Genomic DNA, 23,333 nt, shown 5'->3' with positions numbered 1-23,333 from the left:
TCTTCCTTTATAAAACCTGCAAGCAGATTCCAGTCTCAGCAACCTTTTTTTTTTTCCTTAAAACAAAAGAAAGTATATATCCTGTTTTTTCTGAAGACCCCCTAAGGGAAACATACTCAAAGAAAATGAAGTCTCCTATTTTAGATTCTTGTTGTGCAAACACAGTGGGTTTCCACCTGCCCCAACATGCTGTCAAGTTTCAGAGGATGATGTCACTTTTCTAAATTAGTTCAGTTCTGATTTCTCACAGATTAACAGCAAATATCTTTCAGGTAAGATAACTTTTATTGAAGATTAAAGGGAAAAACAAACAAAGTAAATCATAAAGTACATATGGAAGACTATCTAATATATGGCTTTTTATATCACCGTGTCAGCCTAGCTCTTAACTCATGGCTCTGCTCTTCCAACAGGTTTCACTTCACTCTTAAAGGGTAGTCAAAAAAAAAAATAAAATAGCCTCATTCCTCTTTCATATTGACTGACCTTTTTTAGTTAATCTCCTGCTGAGGGATAAACAAGAACCTTATTATTGCTGGGCACCAATTGTTGTCACAGGAACATGGGAGCTTGTAGAAAAGGTTTTTAAATAGTTAAGAGTTATATGCTGGGCCTAAAAATAAGATTACTAACCAAATTATTCACTTATTTGATGTTTTGTGCTTTGTTAGGGACACAGCAATCATGAATTGGTAAAAACATGCACGAGGGTTTGTAGATTTGTTTTTTATAGGAATATCATACTAATGAGGCAAGTAAGTACTCATGTCTGGTCTTCTAAGGTAGTCACTAAGATGGTATTTGTATACTTACAAATCTTGTTTTCTTCAATTAAATTCATTCCATTCTTTCAGAACAGACAAACTGATGTATTATATTGATCCACTGTTCTTTGGTTCTTGCCGTGACTGACTTTGTTCATCACTATCCAGCTGTGCAATTTATGCCAGAACTGACAAGGACTCATGCTACCCATGTCACAGGAACCTGCCAGAAAGCAAGTATGTATTTACCTTCCCACTTCATCCCTTCTAATTGTATTTTTATCCTCATCTGAATTTTTTTTCTGGAAGCTTTGTTTTTCAGCAAAGTGAATAGGAAAGTTGTTGTAGAACACCAACAGAGTTAATTAAGGAAAGGTATAACTGATTATTTAAGACTTTTACTGAAAATGTGCTTTATTAATTTTCCTATATGAATTAAATCAGATTTTAAAAAAAATATGCAGTTGACGATTGGGGGCATAATCGTGTATTTTTATAATTAGTGGTAGTTTGAAACTGGTCAAAAATGTTAGTGCAGTCAACATGAATCAGTTTAACACATCCACATTATCTCATGAATAACCCTTAGAAAAGCTACCTTTATTTTATTTCTGACTTATGAAACAATTTCCCCCATAAAGTTTGTGCTAAAGAGACAATTTCTGGTATCGAATCATTAAGACCTCACTGAAAAAGCTACCTAGGCTTATATATTATTTTATACTGTTCTTTTTGCATTAATAAATGTAAAAATCTGTCTAAAATTGTTTCAGCCAGTCACATCATTATACTTCAGCTTCTTTCCAGACTCTTCTTTCATAAAGTGCTCTTTGCATCATATAATGCAAGTGACCATGATATATAAAGCTCAGGTTTGATGATGAGGTGTCCCTTATTTCAACTGCACTAAGAACAAAACATACTAATAAAAATATTAGTAGGAATGCTATGCAATAAATTGAGTTGTTCCTCTACATCTCAGGTACAACTGAGATGAATATTGCTATGCCACAAAATCATAGCATTATAGCATAATTCAAAACAGGAAGGGATTCTGGAGGCCGTTTAGTGCAAACTCCTGTTCAAAAGAAGTCCAGCCAGATCATGTCCAGGCAGTCCTAGAATTTACCATATCAGTGATAAAGGAATAAGAAATACCTCAGTCTGTGCAAGCAATAAAAATTTTAGATATATGTATTCTTACATAAGCCGAAAACCCCAATATTATGTTATTTTTTAATAGAACCAAGCAGATAAAATTTATGCCAAATTTAGGAACGTATGTTATTTGGCCAAATCTATGGGAAAATATAAAGTAGCTATTTATTGCTGTTGTTTAATTTATTTTAAAAATAGATTTATCTTTCAGATGCTTAAAGAAAGCAAGTATTAAAGTACAAAAAACCCCAAAGCAGGTTGGATCACTCTAAACTGAAACAGTTAATAGTGACAAGCACTCATTTGTCATTATGGGGATAGGAAAGAGTAAGAGACATGCGAGTTTTACTAGACTTTCCTTCATGAGATATATGTTCACTTTACCATACCACAGTGTATTTATTTTGTTAATACTGGAACTGTTGCAGAAAACAAAACAATCTGATCTGGGATTTTGAAAGGTTTTTTCCACCTTAGCACCTAGTTGAAGCAAGTTTCAAGGACAAAAGGAATTGAAATTGAGGACAGGGCACCTATACTAAATGTATCTCAAATGGTTTATTTTAAACCAGCTCTAGTCAAATCTTATCTAATATCTATTAGCAATTTCAGGCTCACTGGGTACTCTGCTTAGAAGTGCAGCTGTGTTCCATTTGAAGGGAATTCATCTTGTGTGCTCTGAAAATGCTCTGGAGTGCAAACAGGGGTAGCACATGGGAACAACATTTTTGCCTTAATAAATCATTCCTCTTATATCTAAAACCCTGATATAGGAGTACCAAAAGAATCAGAATTACAAATATGGCTTCTTATATAGAGAATTAGCAATCTAAATTTCTCCTAGATCTGGGAAGGCAACCTTAGAAAACCACTTAAATCTTAGCATCTGTATTTCCTCTTATGTTGGCACCTAAACTTATCTGGTTTGGAGTCCTAGCCAATTCTGTACAGATCTCAGCAGGGTCCTTCTCCCAATACTCGTTGGTCTTCTCAGATCCAAAATCTCAGTGTGATCTGATTCCACCACTGATGTGATTTCCACGTTAGAAACTGACACCATGAGTGCTCTTATTCAAAATTCCAGAGATGGAATTTAATAAAACAATTGAGACATTAAAACTGTAATCCTTTCTTATTGATACTTTAGGATGGCAGTTGTTTATCAAAGTTTTTACTGGATTTAATCAATTTACTACATCTCTTTTATAAAGAGAGACTAGATGCAGCCTTTCTGTTGTGGTTTGGGCTGTTTGCCTATGTTGTGATTTCTATAAAATCAAACTGTTTTAAAGATATTTCATGAATGTATTGTATTTAATATTAGAGCATAGCTCTCAAATTTTGCAAGACATGTCTGATGTTAAGAGTAGTATTATGATACCTATGCCAAAGATGTTTGCAGTGATTGCATGATGCAAAATACAGGAATTTGTTTAGGAGTAATACCTTTCTCCCTCTGGGTGAGCATCTAAACCAGAAAATTATACAGACACTTTGTTATTACTCTTCTGCAAGGTGGGATAACATTAATAAGAGACAGATGAAGACTCTCTCATGCTCTCAAAAAGAAATGAAAAATGAAACCAGCCCAAAACCTTAATCAAATTCTGTTATTCTTCCTGAAGGATTAGTGGACATAAAACATTTCTTTTAGAACAGAAGCACATATATTTTTTCCTGTCTCATGACTGGCCACTCTCACTACTTTTCAATTAATTGAGAGAGGTCAAATAAAGACCATATTTCGTCCTGTATTTAAACAGTAAGTTAAACTTTCTCTGCTAAAAAAAACCAAAAAACAAACAAAACCAAAAAAACCCAAATTAAACCAAACCAAACCAACAAAAAAACATAAAACCCCAAAAACAAACAAAAAAAATACCCCACCAAACAAAGGAAACTGTTATCTGTCATAGCTAAAAGATGAACACTGGTACAGGGAAAATACCTGTTTTTCCCCACTGCATTTCTTTTTCACTAGTGTATTGATTCTGCTACCTTTCTTGTTGCTTTGCCTCCTGTTCTGTGGTATTTGATTTCTTTTATCCGTATTTAGTAGATCTGGGCAGAATTATGGACTGTAGGCCTAGAGGAACTATGATAGTGGCTGGCATATTGATGTTCATTATTACAATCTATAAATCCTTTCATTAAATCAAATTGACCTTTCATTCTTCTGTATAAAATTTAAGTGAGTCTAACAAACAAACAGTACATATCTCCCTCTGTCATTTTTTTTCTATTCTTCTTATTTCTATTGATAAAAACACCATAAATCCCCTTATTTTCCAAATTTTTACCCCAGAAATTTCATTGTAGTGGAATATTATACAGCTGAGAGTCAACATCAAAGTAATGCTCTCTGCCTTGTACTGCAAGAGTTTCACATTTTAAGTCCATTAGTTAATAAAAAAAGAGTGTCTAGTAAAATCAAGCTTTAGAATTATAACAGCTTCATTAAATCAGCCTTTGTCATTGCAAAAAGTGGCCTTGTAAACCCTGTAGGATTAAAAAGCAGATCTCTCCCAAACACTATGTCCTTCCTGCCACTGTTGTAACCTCTTAATACCGTGGAGAAACACGGGTATTCAATGTGTTGGCTCATCCACCCAGGAATAAGACAGTGTTACTACCAACTCTGCAGTCTTTCCAGAAACAGAGAAGCAGACCTCATGATGTACAAGTATAATAGTCTTTAAACTTATACATTTCCTCTCTGATGCACTGTTCAGATGTATGTACAGATATGCTGAACCTTTCACTGATACTCATGTGTTTAAATGGGAACTTTTGCAAATCAGTCACAGAAAGTGACTGAAAGCCTACACAGAAAGTGTAGGCTACCCCTACACTTTTAATGTAGCTGTGCTTTGCTCAGTGATGTAGAAATCTGTCCATCTCTCCCAAAATCCCCAACCCATACATATGTGGGATAGATATATGCATATATTTTGCAGTATTTGTCTGAAAAATCTATGAGGCTAGCATGTAGGAAACAGTGGGGGAAAAATTCCTCTTACATTACCATCTTCTTGTCAATAGAGGCTTTGTTATTTTTGACAGAAAGAGTATCATTTGCACAATAAATATGTAGGTAGCCAAAAAGGAAAAAAAATGGTTTTGTTTTTCACAAATAGGTAGCAAAGCTGCTTTCCATTTGATTCATTTTGCTTGTACTTCCTTATAAGCATTACAGGTTGTGGACCTATATTGCCACCTTCCCTTGTAGTTCCAGAGACAGGACAGCTTACAAAAGAGCTTCATTTTGTGTTCCCACAGTGTGCTGAACCCTGTGAAAGGTTTCCAAGTAGTTTGTCAAATCTGTTATGATTTTATCAGGTTTTATACACTTTATAGTAGGAAACAGAATTAGACTTAATGATATATACATATATATGTGTGTGTGTGTGTGTGTGTGTGTGTGTGTGTGTCTGTGTGTGTCTGTGTGTGTTTGTGTAAAGACACAAATGAAGGCAGAAGGAGACAAATATAAATAGTTATAAAAAAATATATAATCCCATGATATTACAACATACATAACCTGCTCAGAAAGCCACCTAAGTACAAAGTGTTAATTATCAGTAGAAGTACAGTTTAAAAGGTGTAACATTTCCCACCCATCCTTGACACTACAGGCCATTCCTTTGTCCTTGCCTGCTTCTTTAATTGCTCATGTTATTAGTTGACAGATCCCGTTAACCATTGTAAGGTTAAATTAAAGGCAGAAAAGAAAAGGAGGACAGCAAAACAGTTTAAAGATGTAAAATTAGTCACAATCATGAAAGGATACTTGCAATAGGGACAGTAGCCATTTGGAAACTCTAACCTTTGGAAGTCACTTGGCTGGGAAATTAAAACAAAGAAACAAACAAACAAAGCCTCTCCTTGATCTTTAAGGCAGAGAGAATCTCAGAATTTTTTTTCCATCTTGCTGTTTGGAATGCAAGAAGTGAAAGAGACAGGCTCGTTTCTTATCTGACATGAACTAAATAACCAGCAGTGAAATAATGTAAAAATAATTGTGTTTTTACAAGTCAAACTTCCTTTTGGAAACTAATCTGGTAGTCTGTTTCTTTAAGGATAAAACAGGTAGCTGGAGTCAGTGAATTGTTGAACTGAAAAATCTCATTTCCAGGATTCTTCTTTGACTTCTTTGCTTTACTAAGTGTTCTTGGACAGCTCCAAGGAACATTGTCCTGAACAGAAAAAAAGATTGCTTTATTCTCAAGCTGCAATTATCTTCCCCAAACCTCAGATGGCTCTGACACAGCTCATTAACATGTCATGCCTACCAGTTTCATTTTTGCACCCAGTCTTACCTCTTCTTTCCCTGAGGAGCTTTTCTGCTCAGCTATGCACAATACTTGCCAGCTCACTATGGGTCCTTCACACCACAAGTGCTGTGGGAACATTTTGCTGTGTCTGTGTGCATGAAGCTTTGCACAAGTGCCTTTCCCTTCTGTGCTCATTGCTCAGATCCAGAAGACTCCAGCAACTCCATCACGGCAGACTCTGGGTTGAGGTTGATTTAGGTCACTGAGTAGCAGTGATGGGATATACACTCTTCAGAAGCCCTCCATAGTTTCCTGATGTGTTTTGTTTAATGAAGAGTAGTAATTAACCATGACCAACCTTGTAATTATTAACATGATACTGTTAATGAGACTATAACTTCAGCTATCACTTTGTGAATGCCAATGTCAACCATAAAAAGAGAAATTAAAAATATAATGAAAAATGTAGGCACAATGACCATCACAATATTTATTATGAAATTACCAATCTTCAGTAAAAATTAAGCTTGAGGCAAATTGACTTTGTTGATGCACTGACATTTTAATTCACGGCACTAGTTGTTTGAATTGTTTTGCAAATGTAGGTAATATTTTTAAAGCAGATTTGTCCTTTGTTAAGCCTTCTTAGCTTTCACATTTGAAGTTTATCTGTTTAGATACTTGATTTCTCTGTTCTCTTTTTGGGTTTAGGTCAGTAATTAATCCTAAAAGAAACAAAATTCCTACAATTTTTATCTGAACTAACTGGATAGATACATGCAAAAAAAAATTGCACAGTTGGTTTTGATTTGGGATTCAAGTTTTGCTTTTTTTTATTCATTTTCTCCTAAGCCTTGTTTTTTTACTTCCTCTTCCAGTTTTGATAATGGTAAGCACTGCACTTCAAAGTAAGAGCTTCCCTATAAAGGAAATCTATAGGGGTTATTTTTTAATATCATATCTATTTACACATTGACTATTCCATCCAAGTGTCCATTAATGGTCTACCTTGGAAGAAAAAGTATTCTTTTTAAAATATTTGTTTACTCCATTTCAAAAGTAGACTTAGAAGGGAAAAAAAAAAAAAAAAGCAATCTTAATGAGATATAGCAGGAAAGAGAATTATCAAAGCTTGCCTACACTGGTATTCTGGGCCTTTTTCTAACATAGACATGTCCAATGCCTAGAAAAGGGCAATGCAGAGGCCTAACAGAGCAGTTCTGATTTTTTAAGTACATAGTACCAAAGAATATTGGAACATTTTCCTGGGACTACTTCAGCTGTTCTATTTCATCTATAGTACTCACTTACAGTCTGCTTTCAGCTGCCTGGTCTTGCTCTTCCTAAGTTCTTTCACTATCAGGAATTCAAATTTTAAGTGCCTTCCTTGTTAGTGCATGTAGGTCTGCTTATTATTCTGTTTGCTGGGGGTACAATAGGAAATTCAATTTTTGAGTTTAGCTACGCCAAATATATACCTGACACTGATTTACTGGAATTTTTTGTAAACCCAGTTTGACATTGTCTGTGTTCCCAAAGAGAAGAAAAATCACTGACATTTAGAAATTGTTCCCTGTTACAAGATAATGTTCTTTCTCATCAGAAAAAATAAACAAGACACAGGATGTCAAACAGATCTTTCAAAATGCCACTCAGAATTTTCATTTCAATTTTACTCATTCTTATCTTGAAACTAAATATTAGCCCCACTGAAGTCAGCATTGAACTCCCTTTTTAAAAAGGTCTGTCACAAAACAGTATGTGGGTGGTTTATGCCTCCTAATGTCTTTTCAAAATATGTGTCTCACCAAGTGCTGTTATGTTGTCACAGAGGCTCTCTGAGACTGACCACAGTTGACTAGGTACTTCTGTTCAGAGAAAAGGATTTAAAATCTCTTGTAATGTCTTTCTCAAAATACATGATCTGCAGAATGTGCTCATTAACCACAAACCAAAGCCAGATTTACTATCTGTAAACGTTCAGTAATAACACATCAGTAAAAAAGAAAATCCAGCAAAGGGATGTTATAAAATTACTTCTTTGGAACCTACAAGGATTGACAAAAAGCATCTTTTTAAGTAGCTGGTTATTTTGTTTAGCTAGCAAAAGCAGCAGCTGAAAACTGATGTCAATCGACTCCTGAGAGGAAAACATTTTCTTTAAAATAAGGAAGCAATGACATTGCAACAATTTTGCTCAAAGATTGTTTTCTTGTTCGAAGTCTTGCTAAAGAGGCAGTAAGTGCAGGCTTGTATGGCTTTTTTCAAGTTTATCTGCTGGTTAAAAACTAATATTTCTTCCCAGAAGCCCTGTTTCCTTTATGTCTATATTCAGGTGTCTTTCTTGCATATACACTACATTTCATTGTAATAAAGACAACTTCATTTCATAAACCATTGAGCAAAGCACTATGAACTTTTTTGTAAAACATGACCATAAGTGTCTCTCTGAGCTAGATTTCTGTCAATTACATATTTTTTAAACAAATTAAAAATTAAAAACAATTGAAAAAATCAGCCAAAAATGTCTTCATAGTAAGAAAACCAAGAATGGGATGAGAGTTTCTCTATGTGAGAAACTGATTTCCTGATTTCATAAGAAGGTTATAGGGAGATATATTTTTCCTAAAGTAGATTTTGTTAGGAGAATCATTGTATGCCAGACAGCTCATGGCCTCTGTCTCCATTCTTTGCAAAATAAGTTCTAAAAGATCTAAATGAGTTCAGTTAAAAAAAAAAAAAACACACTGTGCTACTTATATTTTTAAAATTTTAAATTTAATTTTTTTTAAATCCCAGTATTTTGCTATTTCTTTGGCAATAACAAATAAAGAAAAATTTTCTATGAGGTGTCCTCCTGTCCTTCAAAAGTTACATATTTGTATAAAAAGAATTAGAGATGAAAATTAGCTCAGACTCTCCTTGTGTTGTTCTATTGTAGTTTTCAAACACCTCACTTTTTAAGGTGGGAACTAAAACCCAACATTCAAAATTTAAAGTTCAAATTTTTAAATATCTCACAACTGCAGATGAAAAAAAAGCAAGAACCTATATGGGATACCTTCTACTCTCCCACAAATGGAAGTACTGAAGTTGATACTCCTGTTATGCCAGTAAACTGGAATTTGAGGTCTAGGTTCTGCTGTTCTGCTCCTGAAGCAAGGGCTTACAGACACCTAAAACAGCTGTAATGGCATGCCAGCTGCAGTTCTGTTGGACTCCTGCATACCCAAATGGCAGGGAAGATATTGCACCATCAACTGCCAAGCCATCTAGCAGCCCTTGGAGACAAGGTGGAAGGGATGTGTCACTGCCTCTGCATTCAGCACCATCAACAGCATCCATCACTGTAAAAGAAAGAGTGAGTGGGAGTTAACCTGCAAACACAAAACCTTATTCTTAATTCAGTATATAGCTAAGGCTGGCAGAGTTGGGAGTAAAAGGGAAGGCCATAATGCACTCACTGAATTTTCTGCACATTTTCCAGAGTTTGAATTGTACCCCCAAAACACTGAACTATGTCTCTAGCTTCCATCCTAATTTGAACACAAACTCTGATACTACTCTTGAGCACAAGTAGTGACTGAAGGTTCCCCTCAAGGAACCAAAGGAATCCTTGTCTTTTGTTTCTTCCATAGTTTTGACAGACCTGTATGGAGAGCCTTTCAGGCTCTCATAATATTAGCATTAGTATTAGATTAGGATGAATCACAGTGGTTGAGGTTAAAGTGAGGTTTGCATTGAAAATTATGGATTGTTCGTGAGTCAATGTCTCCATCCTGCTAAAATATCTGAAGCCAAAATGGGATGTGTGCGAAACCTCTCACTGAGTTTTTGCCAGGGAATGGAAAAAGAGTGGAGATAGACCTGGTTAAAGAACAGATGGACACACACACACAGAGCTGCATGAAAAGTGTCAGTTTATGCAATAGCCAGAGCTCAAAACTGGTAAGGAGTGGCTCAGGATTTGCTCCACTGTGAGCCACTGATGCTATAGTTAGAATTGATAGTACAATTACATTCAGTGTTGGGAGAAAAAGAATAGGTTTATTGCCAAAATAGCAAAGGCTAAATTAAGGACTGTTTTATTGTGGGCTATATTTTGCCTGTGACCGTATGTTACTATTAATAGTATTTTAATGGCTAGAAACAGCATACATTTTGGGACAAAGACCTCCATTTACTGCTGCGTTCCGCAAAGCCCACAAATCTGGTCTAGACATTCAAGTCACAAGGAATAGTTTAGTATTTAGAGGCTATAAATAGGGTCACAGCTGGACTAGACAAAAGTTAGATATAGAGATCTAGTCATCGAGAGAAGGAGGGTTTGCTACATTTCCAAATTCTGTGAGGCCTATGAGATTATTGAAGGATAACTGCTCCAAATCAAAAAATCAAAAATTTATGAATCACCAACTTACAGTTCAGTACAGAAATAAAATTAGGCCTAGAGCCATTTGCGATTGAAGAGTTCAGATTAATGTCCTCACAGGGCTCAAGATGCATGAGTGAATATATCCCTATAATATGTCATATTACTTTTTCTTAGAATTTTTCTGGCATGTATATTATGTTTCTGTAAAAAATTGTAAATATAGCACCGAGAACAAGAAAAACCTCACTATTATGAATTTTTCTGTATAAGCCTATAGTAAATTAACTGCACCAGAGCTGATCAAAAAATATGTCTCTCAGAATAGGGAAAAAGAATTCAGAATAAATTAATTCAACATATGTTAAATATGTCTCACAGTTTGATTACTGGGTTCATTTAACACGTATTTCTAAGCTCAACTTGGCTTTCTTCATTGCTTTGCAATTTTGTTTTACAAATTTTGTACTTGACACTTTATGTAAGGTGGGAATCACACTCCAAGACTTACAGTAATATGAATGTAAATTGGGCATAGAAGCACAGAACAAAATGGTATATCTGGATATATACTGATGCCCCTGAGATGAAAATATATCCCACTTTCTTGGACAGAATTATGAAAAAGATTGAGCTGAGAATAATCTAGGGTACATACAACCGTCTGCTCTTCTGAACACATTCTTCCTAAATGCTATATACTCTGACAGATCCACTAAACAACTGTTTTGCAGTGACATCACTGGAAATGCTTTCTTTCTTTTTTTTGGGCAGGTCTTTGACTTTTTATTTTCATCTAGGCATATATTATGTTTTTGTGATAAAAAATGAGATACTGGGCATTATCTTACCTGTTAATGGTTTTGAATATTTAAATGGGAGCTATCCACTTGTCTATGACCTTCCAAGTTTAAAATAAATTTAGTATGTGCTTGAGACTTATCTGCACATATTCAGACCTGTGATTCTGAAATGAAATTTTTATTAATTTCACCACTGTTTTTTGTTTAAAGGATAATTAAAGTTCATTAAAGGCTCCTTAATATTATTTTCTTGTTTAAAACTACTTTTTCATTTAAATTGATGAAGGAAAACATTAAATAAAATGTCTACACACACAACATATGTGATGTCTAGTCAAGGCAAATAGTTAGAATTTAACCAGTTGGAAGAAATGTAATTGTCAAAGTGGCTTAAAAATTCAAATGGTTTATATATTTGCAGGCACTGTTTTTATAAGTGTAAACATTCATGCAATAAAGGTTTCAATTCACAATACAAACTGAAAACAGCACTCTACAGAATGCATTATCAAGTGTAAGCAACCACATAGAAGACTAAGAGCCAAGTATGTGTCATGGTGTGTCAGGGCCTCAGTGCCAGCTTAGGAGAGGCCCTGATGCCAAGGACAATGGCACAAGATTCAGTTCTGTGGGTACTAGTCAACCCAAGAGAAGAGTATATCCCAGTATATTATTTTTTCAAGCTTGTTCTTCCTCAACGTCCATTACAATTTAAACCTGTACAAGCCACATTTTTTTGAATTTGCATTTTCATGCTTATATTAATATAAATTGAAGTAAAGAAATCCTAGCAAAAATTTTACATTGTATTTGTAGCATGTCCAGAAACACTGAAATTCTTTCTAGAGATGAGAATACACATTTGATTCTTTTTCTTTGTTTGCATTGTCTCAAACCACACAAACTGGTTGTGAAGAGTTTACCTTGTATACTGAAATCACACTGGTTGTTTGTAACTGAGCACAGAACTCAAATTGTGCCATTTCAGGTTTCTAATTTATAAGTGTATGTCACAAAGAGGGTGATATATTTAAAAAGTGATACCTTTTACTGATTTACTGCAGGTTGGGCTCCAAATAGGGTTTCTTAAATGTAGCTCTTTTACTTGTCCATATTTTTCATATGTGATTTTTCTTGGGGGAAAGAAAAATGAAGGATTTACCATGAAATTAAATTATTATTTACCCTTAATGTATGAATCCAAACTTACTCTGTATGCATCAGTTTCCTAATTATTTTGAATAGATTTAGAACATTTTTGGACTGAGATTACACAATTCCTATGTTCAAAAGGATTCAATTTTTTTTTTGTTAAGAACCTCAGTCCCCTTTTGCCTTATACATTCATGCATGCCACTGAAATATTCTAAATGGATTACTTTTTTTGAGATGCAGTAATTGCAGGTTGGAAGAAGCAGGTCTGCTTTTGAAGAAAGATGAACCAGATCTTTCTCTGTGATCGCTAAATTCTCAGAAAAGACTATGTACTTAATTTTTCTCTGGAAATACTACAATAATAAATGAATAGAAAAGATGAAAAACATAGTGCAAGAAAGACCTACGTCCTATCATAATGAAATTATTTCTGGATTTTTTTTATTTTTTCTTTAAGAAAAAGTTAAAAAGTACTTTGCAAAAGTGCAAAGCCACCCATGACTCACCCATGAAGCCATGGGTGAACCCCAAAACCTCCTCAGTGATTAAAAAAAACTGATAAAAAATTATAACTCTTTTTCTCCCTATACATGCAGATAGCACTGGTGATTACTCCTACCTTTTGATACAACGAAAGTCCTATGGTGGCTCTTTGAATGCTTGTTTGTTTTCTTCTTTGTCCCAAGTTATTTCTCATATCCTAAGGGGAAGAATATTAAATGACTTCCTAGTTAAGACAAATGTAAAAAGGCACAATTTATTCATACCAGCTAGAGTAACAAATTTTATAAAGACATAGATGAATAAACAGAAGGGAAAAAAATCACATTTCATTTCATCATGTCAAGACTACCTTGTAAGAATATCTCTCTCAAATAGCTGATTTGCCACCTGCTTCTTACAAGATGGCAGTCATGATTTCATGCTTCATGCTGCATTTCTGTTTGGAGATTCTGATAAAAGCACCTATCCATGAGAAATAATGTCCTTTCTTTCACAGAACACATTTCAGGACTGGGCCCTTGGGGACTACCCTCAGATATTCATCATGGACAAGCCTGTTAACTCAGTTAACCTGTTCTCCCTTCAGTTCTTCCAGGGAGTTCAGGCAGTTTTAATGTCTTGTCCCGAAGCTGATTTTATCCACTTTTACCCAGGAGCAACTCTGGCTTCACTTCTTAGATATGTATCTGTACAGCTTCTTCAGATACACAAATGGTACTGTCTAGACTTGATCAGATATCCCATGGTTTACAGAAGAATCCACTGACTCAACAGAGGTTAAAACTCTTTCTTGACAGAGTCCAGAATGAATCTCCAGTTTCATAAGTTTAGTTAAGATAAATTAAGGACTTCAGCCAGTTAAGGCCAATGTCAGCTTTCTGACTAAGAGCTTTTGGGAAGTAAGATAGAAACAAGGGTTTTAATCACTTTTTCCATAAGAGCCTTGTTGAGTCCGCAGCTCTGCAGCTTGATCCTGAGCTACACCACAGCTGGAATGTTTACACCTGAATCTGGTACTTTACCTCCTCGTCCCAGACCTGGATGTGACTTGCTGAATTATCACTGGCCTCAGACTGGCCCTGAAACCACTTTCTAGACTTAAGTCTGACCCTGACTTTTCTTGTTCAGCATGCTGACACCTTGCAGGTGAAACAACTACTCCAGCTGCCTTGCTGCCATCCTTGCTTCCTTTGGGGCACAACCTTCCCTGGGAGACCCTGCCGTGGCCGTCTCTACAGTGACTGAATGACATGTTTTGCTGTGGACTGTGTGAGGACATTTTGTCCGCATGAATCTGTGAACTATTACCTTTGATAGAAACTTCAGATGGAAATGGCTCAACACAACTTAACTAAAACCAGGCTTTGGCTCTCCATCTTTGTGGTTTCAGTGCATTTGAAATGACTGCTTCTCAATGCTTCTCCTATAACCACAAGCAGTTCTGTTTTCTCCATCCCATCCTCTAAGCAGGCTGAGGCTTGGTCTGTGCATTTGGACTTCAGTTCTTTCATCAAGGAAGCCTTACTCCCTGTCAGATGCAAGTGTCAGACAAACACATAGATAAGCATGTCCTGCACTTTTTGGTATGTGAATATGTATTATTCCTTGTAGTACAGCAACTGGCATTAAGTTTATCCCAGTTTTCCATATTTGAACATTTAGAACAGACAAAAGAGAGATGTTACAGGCCATGTTCACAGGAAGATGTTAGTCTAGATTTACATCTAATCTCAGAGATGTACTTAATGCTATTCATGTTAGCCTGAGGACAGCATGGCACAGGAGTAAAGAGAAGTACAATGACACAATAGGGAATAGCATAGATTAAAATAGAAAATGAGGGAAGAATTTTCAAAAAATATGGAACTAGCAAAATGCATAAATATAAGAATGCTAGAAATATAACCATTTTCATGAAGGAAAATTATATTAACCCAGAAAAGCTTGATAATCATTACCACCAATATCTGGAAGAGCTGCAAGGGGGCAGTTTAATAATTTATTATCACAAAGCAGAGTTCAGCTTCTCAGTCTTCTCTGCAGTGAGTGCTAGTGTGTTTCATCAAGGATGAAGGACATGATTGTAATTTCAGACTTTACATGTAACATATCCTTCTAATTACACTTTTTATAAAATATAAAAAATGCTTAAAATAATTCTACTTTTGACTATCTGTGCACACTTAAGAGACAGTAAAATGAAATTTTAAAAATGTATGTACATAAGAAGGCTAAATAGGAAGAGATAGTATTATATCCTACCTTATAATAGCTCCATCATAGTTCCTAACAATTGCTCCAGTAAAATCTGTATTTTCCCACCTTTTATTCCGCCTATAGTCTAACAATATTTCCCAAAATTTCTCTGTCCTACTTTTTTCCCTAAAGCAGCTTTATGGAACTGAGGCCAAGATCTGTGCTTCTATTCCTGCTCTGCTACATACACTTAAATACATGCCTATAAATGAGTGAAGAAATCTACTTATTCAGGAATCATATCCATGCTGCCAATTCAGAGTTCAAATAAAGTCACTGATGAATTCTGATTTTCTACCCTGACTTCTAGAGAAAGACTACAATTTCCTGCTGCAAACCACTTTATGGGGCCTTAGCAACATCTATGAACATTTCTCAGAGGAATTCTCTTTGTTTTAAGTAGTTCTTCTCTTCAAATTAAATATATCTTAAAGCGATTTGCAGGCCTCAGCTGTATAAGCAGCTAAAAGTTCTACTGTATATTTGTATTTAGACAATTCCTATTTAAATGGCTTTCAGATGGAAATTCAGTCTCATGGCTCCCAAGGAAATTTGAATTTTAAGAAATCATGTTTCTTGGTTCATTAAAGTTGAGCAGGAAGGACTTTTCGCTGATATGTTTTTGGGTTTTTTTCCCCCCTCAAGAAGTTATATAAATGACTAGAGAATTGTTTGGACTAGAGGTCCCTAGAGGATTCTCTTGCCAAAGAGCAACTCCTCAAGGACATCACATTAGAACTGCCTACCTGTGTGCAACTATCTGTCACTTTTAATGATAGGGGATCACAAAAGGTCATTATGCCAGTCATATATTTCCTGAAAACACTTGCATACTATGTGCATCACCGGGTTTTATGGCACACATTCAGGACACTGAAATTCCTTTCCTGACTGCTGATAACTCTACATCTGCTGCTGGACTGGGGAGAGCCTTAGCACGGGAGAGACTTGGCCTTAGGCCATCTCTGGGTCCTCAAACCTTTGCAGGCAATTTAAAAGGAAACAACATGGATATTGCTTATCTACATAGCATAGGCAGAAAGTTGCAGTTAAATACAATGTCCTCTGCTCCCAAGTAGCATGCAATACCATTTAAAATCTGATTTAGAATGGCAGATTACTTTTGTCTTCCAAAGGCAAAAAAAAAAAAAAAAAAAAAAAAAAAAAAAAAAAAAAACACCTAATCAAAGATACATGTAGTCTGAGTATAATTACCAGGACATAAGCTATGCATTTTTTCTGGATGGTTCTTCAAAACAAAGTTTAAAAATGAAAAAAGCTGAAATAGTAGGAATAGCTCTTTGAAGATTACTTTTATATATGCCTCAGAAAAATATAGAATGGAAAATAAATAAAAATAACTCACTGCAACACAGTATAAAATCTGACACTTCAAAACAGTAGGTTCTTTTATCCCCAGGGAGATAAACAGGAGAGTTGAAAACTACATTAAGGGTACTTTATGGTATAGTCTAAACATCTAGGAAAGAAGTTTGGCTGTCTGCCACCACCTTCTGAATTAGACAAGCAACTTGGAGCAAGAAAATTCATGCTTATTCAGCAGCACTTTAGGGATGTTCTTCTTTAATATTTTAGCTTGCAATGAAAGTTTTCTTCAAGATGTTAATAAAGTCAGATGTGATTTTAAAACTTCTGAGTAAAAAACAAAACTGATGTATAGTTTCTTTTTAGTTTAGACTAGTTTCTTATTTCCTATGTACCACATCTTGTCTCTCAGCTTCTACCTTTCATGTTTTGAATGTGAATTCCAAACACATTTCAGCCTAAATTTCTACAGATTTTATGAAAATTCTCATACGGTGACTGGATGAGAAATGCACAAAATATTTCCTTTGAAGTAAAGGCTTCAGGATGATTGTACTGCACTACTATTCTTGTTATTCTTGTTATTTTTTTGGCTATTATTATTGTTGCTGTATAATAATAAATGCATGAGCATATGCAAAATAAAGATGTTATAAGCTCCACAGCAACTGAAAAGATTAAGGCTTCTCCAGTGTAGGTAAATGTAAATAGAAAGCACAGGATCAATTAAACAAAAGTTAACAATTTGCATTGCTCATGAAAAGACTTGCATATATGTAAATTTCCTTGGACTACATTTTCAGTTTTTTTCAGGTTTTCTCAATTTTTGTATGAATTCATAAATTGCATGATTAGATTTCTAAATCAATAAAGAAGCAAGAAGGTAAAGTGAACGTGATATCATATAAGTTACACAACTGTTGGCCCTGTGGCATAGAATAATTTAAAAAACCTTTAAACAAGCTGACCCAGGGTACCACAGCTTGTGTAGACACAGGGTCTCGCACACTGTGGGTTTATTTGCTCTCATTCCCTTTGTATGCCACTGTAAATTAGGAGTCATGCTAGAAACTGAATGAGTATAAAATTTGTATGTAAACAACAAATACATCTACCATGATCCATGAAGATAGAGCCCTTGAAATGCCTACCATCCAAATAAAATTTACAAGCAAGGTAACCCAGGCCTTTTATCCTCATTCCCTAACATAAGGTTTTATCCAGTTATGACAAAGGACACAAGCACTCTCACTAACTTGCTCTTCCATGTTACAAACAAAGCATGTGAGATAATATTAAATGACTGCTCCCACTATGTTAGCATTCATGTATGAATGAGAGGTTGATTACTGTTTTAACTTGTGGTCAGCTCCTCTCGCTGCGATACCCCAAGTGGTGCCGTGCTGGGCGGCGAGAGGGAAGAGAACGGGCGGCCGCTCCCCCGGGAAGCTCTGCTGTCCCAGTTGTTGGTGCGGGTACAGACGGAGGCGACACGGGACTTGGGGGTGAACAGGATGGTTTTATTCAGCGAGCCCCAAGACCCTCCGGGGAAGGTGAACAAAGGTTTTATACAAAAACTCAAGAGGAGGGGTTTAGGAACAGCAACCAATGAGGGTAGGGCTGGGGAGGATGTTAGGGTGGGACTAACATATCATAAACCTATCAGGGGAAGCAGGGGAGTAGAGGAACACAAAGTAACCAACAGGGTGTTGAGCCTCACTAAATAGACAGGGAATACTCCAGAAGCAGGGGAGGGAGCCTGGGAGGAGTGACAGGGAATGTTCTGGGGAAAGGGGCAGGGAAAGGGAGGATTGGCAACTTGGAGAGGAGGGGGTTAGGGAAGAGCTTGGGAAGATTGACAACTGGGGAGAGGAGGAGATTAGGGAGAGGGGGTTGAACATACACAGGACAAATATCAAATTAAAGAAAAACACACCACAATAGATTACTGATGATGCCTATAATTACCCAGAGAAGGAAGAGACTTCAGTATGTAACGTGCCTTTCTTGTACAAATACTATACTCCACACCCTACGGTGTAATGGAGGTCTGTAAGAAAGTCTTTAAAGTTATTTAAAACATCTTTTTTGTTGTTGTTGTTTCTATCTTTTTATGTTTTGTGTGTGTGTGTGTGCTGGATAGCTGTCCGTTTTATCCATCTGCAGGTGTTTTTTTAAAATGGGTTTATTGCTATTGCAAGGACAGAGCTGAGTGGGCTGCAGCATAATTGCAGATAGGAAGCACACTGTGAAAAAGCTGATGTTTTAAATGTCAAGTCAATTTTTAAAGGGAAAATGGCCCAGAGAAAATATAGATCTATGATTTAGGGACACTATTTTTAAACAGCTGATTGCTGATAACTGAAATAATGTTCTAACTTCAAGCAATTATGAAGTAATTTTGAAATTTAAATTGGTACCTTTTAAGGAAGATTCAACTTTTCATTGCCAGATGACTGACTTAAGAAACTATGAAAAGTATTTTAGTAAATAATCATTTTAATGGAATTATATTTTATTTAATTCCATCAAACCTTGTATAAAGCTTTATTTGCTTTCTTCATACTTACATACTAATTTAAATTACTTGTTTCTATTTTGTAAGAATGTTAAAGTTTAATTTGAGCTGTAAACAGATAAAAACAGGTAAATTCGTAACACAGTTTTAAGTTTTTCTACCTGTGTTAGTTAAATGTAATTATTGTTTTTGCTACTGCATAGACTATTTTTTGGTTTTATCTTTTTATCAGGTTTTTCGAGATTTTTTTAACTGGCCCTTATTTACCATGTATTATCCAAAACTGCATTTCATATAAAAGTAATTAATTTGTACTGTTTTTATAAAAATCTTTTTTAAAACTACTATTATAACATCAAAACACTTCCTAGATGTACATTTCCACAAAGACCTTTGAAATTAGGTGGCACTATTTTTTCCCTTTCTTGTGTTTTTAAGTAGAGATGTAAACCAAAATTAAGAAAAAAAATGTTAGTTTTGTTTGTCAAGCATGCAAATGAATGAACTTGGTTATTATCTCTCCAAGGATTTTAATACATTATGATACATTCAAAGCACAAGTTCAATTAGTTTAAAATGAAAGAACCAAGAAATTCTGAAAATATGGCTTCAAGTTGCTTCCCTATGATAAAGGAAAAGCATTGTAAATATTGTCAGACAGAACTTTGTTCAGAAGAGAATCACAAGTCAGGAAAATAATATACATCTCCCTAGTTTTGTTTTTTTTACTTTAATGCTAAAAACTTTACACCATTTTCTCTTTGCTTTCAACATAAATGCCTAAAATTTCTGCAACCATAATCCCTGAATATAGTAGGGACCCTAAGTTTCTGGTCAGGTCTTAAGTATCACTCTGCATGTGTACAAACAGGTGAATTCATATTATAGAAATTTTTTTTAAATTCTAAAAATCCTATATTTCATTTTTTTTGTTTTGATGATATGGTAAAATTTGGAGCCATCTGTGGCTTCTAGACTTCATGTCTCTGATTTTAGACAAGTTGGATGTGCACACAGTCTCAGTTTATGCATATTTATGCAGTGTAAGATGCTGATGATAGAGCAGGAGTGGCAAAAGAATACAATGTGCCATTGTCAACTTCCTTGCTTGCGTTTGCTCTCCACTCCAGGCTGTCAGGAGCCATGGAGCCCCCCTGGGAGCAGGCTGGGCAGGTTTGTGGTGGATCTGGGAAGCAGCATCCTACCTCATTCTGCATCAGAAATGAGTAACCCCAGACTGGCGGCTGGGATGCATCTCCCAGTGGGCTGGAATGGAAAAATTCCTCTTGCATGGAACAATTTATTTCTCCTATACCCCTATACCTTCTTTTCTTGTTTAAGAAGTTTCTCAATGTGTCTGCATTTATGAAACAGAAGTTGTTTTCAGCCCTGGACAGATGTTTAAGTTCAGCTAAATAGCAGTTTTAAACACAGGGCACCGAGTTTGCAAACTGCAAAAGATTGGCTGGTCAGAAGAAGAAAACAGATGTTGCACATATTCTTACAGCTCCTTTTGAAATAATGATAACATGTACAAATAAGTTAGAGGAAATCTAGCTTATGTCCGTGCATTCCGGAATATTTACGGGAATTAAAATATATACAATTAAAATCAGGAACAATTTAATAAGATTTAGTAGCTAAGTACTAATTTCCTTTCCAAGTATCCCAAAGCATATTATGTATTTCTGTCTGGTAATGAAATCCTAGTATTTGTTAGATGAAATGTGGCATCTGATCTGCCACAGGCCAATAAACCAGCTTGCACAAAAAGAAATGGAGAAATAGTTCTTCCTTTGCAAGGTCAAAAGTTTTCAATTGTAGAATATAAAAGGAAAATGTAAATTGGGATCTGGCCAGAACTAGAGCATAAACATTTCTTTTCTACTGAAAAATGTCATAGAAACTTTTTCCTGTCTTAGGAGTGGTCTCAGTGTATTACCCTCAGTGCCCATTTGAATGATGCACTTAGAATGACAAATGTCTAAAGAATGCATTTCAATAGGTTGAATATGATTTTTTTTTCTTTTAATGCAGGTATCAAAAATATCACAAAAGCACTTAATTTACTTTGATTTTATATCAAAATCTTTTATGCACAATAAGGAAAACTTGTCTACAGGTTCCTTGTGTTTCACTGATTCCTTTCAAAGTTATGTATGTCTTTTGCAAGTGCTTTCATTTCAGAACCAAGATTTTCTTTGGAAACTGATGTATTTCTAAACAGCCTATGTCTCAAAACAACTTGAAACTGTGCAAAGCAATTCTGAAGGATATAACTTTACAGCCATTGCCAAAGAATTCATTGATTTCTAAGTTTTAAAAATCCTTTCTTATATTTATCCTTTTGTAAGGATGTGTCATTTGAAATACATGATCTCAGAATGGTTTCTTTCCAAATTTATCCTTCACCATTTTGAACTGGTAGAGGTTTAACAAATTATTTTGAAAATTAGAGAATTATTTCTGGCTTCTCTGCTGCCATTATGAGATAGACAGTATTCAAAACATCGCTTTCTATTACACCCCATTTTTGAAGTTCATTTCTTTAAACTTGGTCTTTGAAAAAAGTAACAAACACTGCATATTTTACAGTGTGCTTTGACAATGCATGGCACTGACATTGAATACCATCAAATTTCAAGTGGTTTTTTGTTTCAGTTTTTATGATTATCAGTAAATACTGCAAAGTTGCATACTACCATATCCTATGTAAAACATGTTAACATACACTATTTCTGAGAGGAACTCACAAATAAACTAGAAACCTATTTTACATGAACTATAAAATTTAGACTTATGTAAGAGGACAAAAACATTTTGTTCTGAATCTTTTTCAAACTCCACTTTTTATTTTGGCCTAGTTTGAATTTAATTAAAAAAAAATAAAAGGTGCTACCAATGTCATGGGAAAAACAAAAACAAAATAAAGCAAAAGCATTCTCATTCTTCATTGACTAGTTTTGTTTTTACTGTTGTAGTTAAGGAAGAATTCCATAATATTTTCAGCAGCCGAATGCTCTGCAATCCTAGAGGACTTTCCTCCATGACCTCTATAGCAGCAGAAGAAAAGGAACAGCTATGAGGTACTGATACTCAAAATTTCACAGCCAAATTTGTTTCTAAGGAAACTGTACTAAATAAAGTTTGACACTCTTTCATCAGGGCTACTGTATCAGTGTGTCCTGGGGAGACAAATTTAGTTTCCTACTTTTCATTCCATCAGGATGGTAATAGCAGCAGTTTAGAGTTATTTTAACTTCCTCTCTATGTCACTTTTCACTGAGTTCTTAAAACTGCTTTGGGGATTATTTTTTCTCTGTCTACTGGTGGTTAATTTCCTTTAATCCCAAATCTTTCAGCCCCTGAAACACATCAGACGTACAGAATTAGTCTCCCTTTCTAAATTACTCTTCACACCTTCATATTCTGTCACTCTGTATATTTCACAAAAATAGGTTCTCTTCCAGAAGTATACATTTCTATATTTCACACCCTTTATATATATGAAAGTGCTCAGAGCCTAACCTTTCTGCAAGTGTAATTTCAGTGCCCAAGGTATTGACACAATGGGTTCAGTTCATTTGCTCCTTGCCGACTCCTTGTTGACGGGAAGTCAACATCCATTTGAAATGCTTTAGGATGATCTGCCGATGTCCATCCATAAGTCCAGAGTGGCACATATCTCCTGTGGGCTCTTTGTCAGATATGTCAGCCACATTTAAATCTCCCAGGTCATCTCAGATGGCACTAGACACCTTTGTTTACAAGGCAGAATCAAACACTGCACTTCAGCACATCATTTTTCTTTGGGACCTAGATAACTGTTTAAAGTTAAACAGAGCTTCAGGGCACCTCTGAATTTGGAAGGTATCTCTGCACTGCTAGAGTCTGTTCAGTAAAACCCCTGATTTGTTCTCACACAAATGGTAAAATGAACCCCAAAATAGCCACTTGAAACCTTTTCCGGGTAATACACCAAACATTGTTCTCCTAAATCTACAACACAGCAACAAAATATACAAACCACAGCACTTAAAGATATGAAATGAGATTGCATGATCTAATAAACAGGAATGCACTACACAGAAATGGTGATTGTTTTTGTGGTGGTGTGACAGTTTTACAAGGATTTATAAGGGTTTGGTAATTAAGTTAGAAACTAGCTGTTAGATAGGTCGTGTTGGTATGTTCCATGTGTCC

The 23,333-nt window shown here is 35.4% G+C and overlaps 1 long non-coding RNA gene across 1 annotated transcript in view; it reads left to right on the top strand.

Annotated features, from left to right (window-relative positions):
• The first annotated feature begins 234 nt into the window (after positions 1 to 234).
• The window catches only part of LOC144246117 (uncharacterized), a 61,947-nt gene continuing 38,848 nt past the window's right edge, over positions 235 to 23,333 (top strand). Inside the window, exons 1-2 of the long non-coding RNA XR_013339800.1 lie at positions 235 to 272; positions 933 to 1,001. This is a non-coding gene — a long non-coding RNA (uncharacterized LOC144246117). The remainder of the gene's footprint in view (positions 273 to 932; positions 1,002 to 23,333) is intronic.

This window comes from Lonchura striata, chromosome 4 (genome assembly GCF_046129695.1).
Source record: "Lonchura striata isolate bLonStr1 chromosome 4, bLonStr1.mat, whole genome shotgun sequence".
In the NCBI taxonomy this organism is placed as follows: domain Eukaryota; kingdom Metazoa; phylum Chordata; class Aves; order Passeriformes; family Estrildidae; genus Lonchura; species Lonchura striata.
Note: the sequence above shows the minus strand (reverse complement) of the source record. Positions and strands in the feature narration are given on the sequence as shown.